We start from the raw sequence: 5,704 nt of genomic DNA on the forward strand, positions 1-5,704 counted from the left end.
TCAGGTGAATGCATCTTTCCCTCTACTGCTTCGATAAATTAACATAGGCTTTGTGGTAGGGGGACTGTGGCTTTAAGGGCCAAGCTGCCCAGAGCCCACGAGGGGGGCACTGTTAACTTGTTGCTGCTGGTGTTGTGTACAGCCAGCTGGAACCAGACACAGAATAAAGCAAGTCTTTTACAAGCTCTTTTAGAAGCACAATGGTGACTGTACATCATGAATATGCCTGGACCTCTTTATTATTTGTTGTATCTACCCATTAAGTGACAAGCCCACGCTTTTTCAAAACCTCATAAAGTCCCTGACACTTAGCGAGCTTCTTACTTCCAGGAGAGAAATAAATCCAACACCTCCTTCCGTAGTTTATATGCTCTCTTCTGGGCAGACTGGTCATTCAGCTCCTGATCACCCTGAAGCATCTCAGCTTGTAGCCCTTGTTTGCTCACAAGAGTGATGTCTTGAGCTTTTCATTGGTTCACAGCCTTTGACTTTGGGGCTGTTTTGAATTCAAACAGAAGAATTAAAGCAAACCCTCTGCCCAATTCTGACCGGATTGGGTGTTGAAATTGTACAAAACCACCGAGGTCTGTGTGATTTTTCATACCAGTGAATAAGCCCACATTCACTTGAAATTTGGCCCGAGTTTGCTTTAGTAGATCTTGGCAAACCTACTGAGTTTCAGGCTTATAACAAAAGTCAAAGCTTTGCCTGGTTGGGTTTCATTAAAGTTGTTATGAAACTAACCCACAGCTCAACTGTCCACACACCTGTGTCTCTCTGCCGAGTTATTGACAGTAAATGCAGTATTATGCGGATCTTGGCACTTCACAGCATTTGCTAATTATGATCCCATCTGATGAGCTGCAGTTATGGCTGGTGTGAAGGAGGATAAAATTAAAAAAGCCAACAAGTTTGATGCCTATATTCGTTTTGCCTTAGAGCAAGGGTGGGATAAACACTACTTTAAAAATGTGTAACCTGCATTTCACTTCCCCAAAAATGTAAATGCTCTCTCTGCTTCCCTGGGGAACGTGTCTGGAATATGAAAGATTCTCAAAGACCAAGAACAAGCCTGGAGGCGAATTTCTTGGGAATCTCTTCACGCCTATTAAAACTGATTTAAAAAAAATATCAGTCTAAGGAAACCAAGCTGAGGGCCATGCAAAGGGCTTGCACCTGGGATCAAACTGGAAATACTAGTGACTGCAGCCTGGGCAGAATCTGGATGCATGCGCCCCCTCTCTCCCTTTAAAAGTAAATAGGTCAAGACTTATAGCAGCTAAGTGGCTGAGGGTCAGTGAACCCTGACTCGAATCCAGCCTCAAGTTCCCAGTGTGATGAGAGAACTGGATGTTTCAGAACATTTTTATGAGGCTGAAAACTTTTATTGCTTATTTATTTAAAGAAGAAACAAGACAGAAACAAAAACCACTCCCTTACATTTACACATTTTTCTTTAGCCACACCAAAGGATGTGTTCCAAGTTCAGACAAATGCAAGTGCATCAAATTATCACAGAGACGCTAATGTGACCATCGGAGTCACATTCACCTCTCACTTATACTACTTTTAAAAAAAGGAATAATGTTGTCAGAGTCAACAGAACTACATTGTTGGGAAATTGGAGCAAGAGGAAGATCAGACTGATGTCTTTAGGTTCGCAGATTTCAGCCAGAGATTCTCGCCAGGCATAGTAGTACAGTAATAAGGTAAGTAGTAAGGTAATAAGTAAGGTAATTCCCTCCAGGCATAGCAAAGTCATAGCATTTCGGCCAGATTCTCTCCACCTTGGAGACCTGTGTCCATTCCATCATCCTGCTTGCCCCGCGTTTCCCTGACTTTCTCCCCTTGAACAGGCGATGGACAGCCTGGTTCTCCAGGTTTATGCCATCTGAGAGTTCTTCCATGTTGGGACAATTTGCAGCTGGACAGCTGGGATCAGATTTTGATCCTTTTGCAAAGTTTATCCATCCTGTATTTAGTGCCTGGGATGATCTATCCGAAGACGTTCTGTAAGCTACAAAGACCACTGCAGTTGCCATTGATGGGTAGCCCCTTTCTGGGATGAAATACCAGTACTCCCCACTTAACATCTTCCCTGTTAATGTTATTTTGTTATTACGTGGTTGATCTATTAGAGAAGATCTTCAAAAGGAGGCTAGATAATCACCTAGCCTGGGTCATTTGATGCCAGTACTCTTTTCTGCCCTGGCAGGGGGTCAGACTTGATGATCTGCTCAGGTCCCTTCCAACCCCACCAAGTATGAAACTAGACTCATTTAAAGTTGCACAATGTTTGGTTATAACATTGTTTGACTGCTGCCTGCTAGTAGGTAACTACTGTGACATAATCGGATTCACTTAACATTGTTTTGCTTCAAGTCGCATTTTTCAAGAACATAACTATGACGTTAAGCGAAGAGTACCTGTACTCCAGCTGGTACAGAGTGTAGCACAATACTGTGTGAATGACTAGTAAGCCACAATTGCCCTATAGTCAGGATTCATTATAAACACTCAAGCTTCATATCTGTTAGGGTAACGATATGTGGATTTTGAGGAGTGCTGGGTGTGCAGCTGAATAAAAGTTTTTTTTCCTGTGTCTCAGCAAAAGCTTCTGGTCACAAGGCTGGATGATATATTAAAAGTAACTAACTTCACTAATGCTTAGGTAAGCAGATTCTTAACAAAAGGATGGGGTGCAAAGTGCATGATGTGTTGTGTAAAAATAGGATACAGACCAACAGTTATCATTAGGGGACAAAGCAGAAGTACGGCCTTGGAGATGGTGCTGAAGTCAGCAAGAAACTAGAAAGAACCAGCAAGAAACCACAACTGACCAGGAGAAGACAGGGGTCAAATTCTTACACATGAGCTCTTAGCAGAGAGGCATGTAAATGCATGAAATGCATAGGCAATACCATGCTAATGAAGCAAACAGTAAACAGAAGCAGAGTTTGAAATGGGAGTAGAAATGGGAGGAGGAATGAGGGCAGAGTGAATGTTAATGAGCATGAACCAAGGTGTACAAATGTAGAAAAAACTATTGTTTGGGGAGGCTCCCTGGTTGGTTGTTTTTTGGGCGCTAGTCCGAAGCTGTCTCCATTTTGTCCCTAGTCATTAGGCGCTGCATGGAGTTGGGGTCTAACAAAATTTTCAGCCCTGCTTATCATGGGCCCAGTGGCCTAATGGATAAGGTATCAGCCTCCGGAGCTGGGGATTGTGGGTTCAAATCCCACCTGGGTCAACTTTATAATGTTATGGTCATAAACTCCAGAAGAAGGTTTCAGATATAAGGAAAAACTTGTTTGTGGTTTGTGTTGGTACCTTGGAGATCTTCAAAAGGAGACTGGACTGAATCCCTCGGGCTGGACAAGTGGGTCTCTCAAGGGGGCTCACCAAAAAAAGTTGGGGCAGTGGTGGGAAATTCAAAGTGAGGCCTTTATGTGGTTTGTTGTGTGGATCCTTTCCTGACCTGAAGCAGAGGTGGATGCAGTGGGGGCAGCAGCTGATCCCCCTAAGGTAAGTGGGCAGAGGGACCAAACACAGCTGAACTGGATCCAGAGGGGAAGCCCCCCAGGTCCCTCTTAGCTGAGCTGGTAGGCTCCCGAGCTGTGGACTCCAATTTCCCAACAATGTAGTTCCATCAACTCTGTTCGCGCCAGCAGGTGAGAAGGAAGCGCCAGGAGGGAGATTCCTGCTAGGGCAGGGCGAAGCACCACACTAAGCGATAAACAAGCAGCAACTCCTATGATGATGTCAACACGGAGTGCTGCCAGGGCCCCTCCTTGGGGGCACAGCCTACCTAGGGCTTGTCTGAGGCCTCCACCCAAACAGAGCCCATGGTGGGACTGGCGTCCCCCCACCCCCTGGCCTGCGGGAGTTGCCCATCAAGGCCCGGGGGGGGCAGGGATTGGGGACCTCCACACCTGTCCTGCAGGCACCCGCCTCAGGGCCCTGGAGGCGCAGGTGAGGGAGCTCCAGGAGGAGGTTAGCAGGCTGAGGGGAATCAGGGAGGTGGAGGATGAAATCAGTGGCTATTTCTTTTCCCTGCAGGGCCACACACCCAAGGAAGAAGCATTTTGGGAAGTGCCCTCCACTGCAGAGTGGCAGATGGTCACCTCCAGAACCAGGGCTGCTCGTAACACAGCAGCACCAGTTCCTCCAGTCTGGCTGGAGAACAGGTACAAGGCCCTGGCAACTCTGGAGGAGATGGAAGGAGAGGAGGCAACCAGAGAGGAGGCAACTCCACACTCTCCACAATCCAAGCAGGCCAAAGAAGCTAAGCAGTCCCGGAGGAAAAAGTGTCGAGTGATCGTCATAGGCGACTCCATCCTGAGAGGTACAGAGGGCCCCATCTGTCGCCAGGACCCCTTGACACGCAAGGTCTACTGCCTACCCAGAGCAAAGATTCAGGACATGAAGGGGATGATCCAGGCTGTGATGCAGCCCACTGATTACTGCCCCATGGTCCTAATCCATGTGGGTACTAATGATGCGGCCAGGAAAAGCCCTGATCACCTGATGGTGAACTACCACACTCTGGGGGGGTGTGCTGAAGGAGATAGGCGCACAGGTGGTTTTCTCTTCTCTCCTACCACTGAGTGGACGTGGAAGATGGCAAGCGACATGCATCGCAGAGACCAACTGGCAGCATTGGGAATGATGTCTCGAGGTGGGCTTTGGTTTCCTCGACAACAACCCACACATCACGATGAGACATTCTCGGATGGGATGGGCTCCACCTTTCCCCTAAAGGTAAGCATGTGTTTTCTTCTAGGTTGGCGGATCTCCTCCGGCGGGCTTTAAACTAGGCTCGTTGGGGGAAGGGGAAGATGAGGGCAGAGGAGGCCTTGGACCGCTAAACCAAGCAGCACCCACAAGTACAGCCTAGCCTAGACCAATAAGCAAAACATATACACAGGTAAGCAACAGGGGCCAGGGTAATGCTCAAAGTAGGGGGGCCAGTGCACACATCCTCAGGAGGCCTCAAATGCCTCTACACAAACACTCGTAGTATGGCAAACAAGCAGGAGGAACTTAAGTACTCAGTAAGCACTGGTGGTTCAATGGCAGAATTCCTGCTTGCCATGCAGGGGACCTGGGTTCAATTCCCAGCCAGTGCAAGTGCTTCAAATGATTCCTTTAATTACCTTAATAGCTTCAGGTAGTCCTTGAAGAAGATGCCTGACTCAAACTTTCCCTTATATAGGGGTTCCAGTGGTGCAATTGGTTAGTACATGGTACTTATATAGCAGTACACAGTAAAGCAATGCCAAGGTTGTGACTTCATGGCTCATCTGGAGCATGGGGCCTTTAAGGGGAAAATGAGGGTGGAGGAAATAATCAGACTGCCAGACCAAACAACACCTGCAACTACAGCCCAGCCCAGACTGACGAATGAACAGGTAAGCGATAGGGGCCAGGGCAACACTGGGACTAGGGGGTCAGTACACACATCTGCAGGAGGCCTCAAATGCCTCTACACAAAGGCTCATAGTATGGGAAATAAGCAGGAGGAACTCACCCTCCTGCTAGCTGACACCAGCCCAGACCTAGTGGGGATCATGGAAATGTGATGGGACTCAACACATGAGTGGGTGGTGAATGTCAAGGGCTGTAGGCTGCACAGGGAGGGACAGGATAGGAAGGAAAGGTGGGGGCATGGCACTATATTAAGGAGGAATACACATCCTTGTCAATT

The 5,704-nt window shown here is 47.6% G+C and overlaps 2 non-coding genes across 2 annotated transcripts; both read left to right on the top strand.

Moving 5' to 3' along the window:
- Window positions 1-3,174: 3,174 nt before the first annotated feature.
- TRNAR-CCG lies at window positions 3,175-3,247 on the top strand. The gene has a single exon. It is a non-coding gene; the product is annotated as a tRNA-Arg (tRNA).
- Window positions 3,248-5,055: 1,808 nt separating this feature from the next.
- Window positions 5,056-5,126, top strand: TRNAG-GCC. The gene has a single exon. It is a non-coding gene; the product is annotated as a tRNA-Gly (tRNA).
- The last annotated feature ends 578 nt before the right edge of the window (window positions 5,127-5,704 follow it).

The sequence above is a fragment of the Gavialis gangeticus genome, unplaced genomic scaffold (assembly GCF_001723915.1).
Source record: "Gavialis gangeticus isolate Ggan-Ray unplaced genomic scaffold, GavGan_comp1, whole genome shotgun sequence".
NCBI lineage: Eukaryota > Metazoa > Chordata > Crocodylia > Gavialidae > Gavialis > Gavialis gangeticus.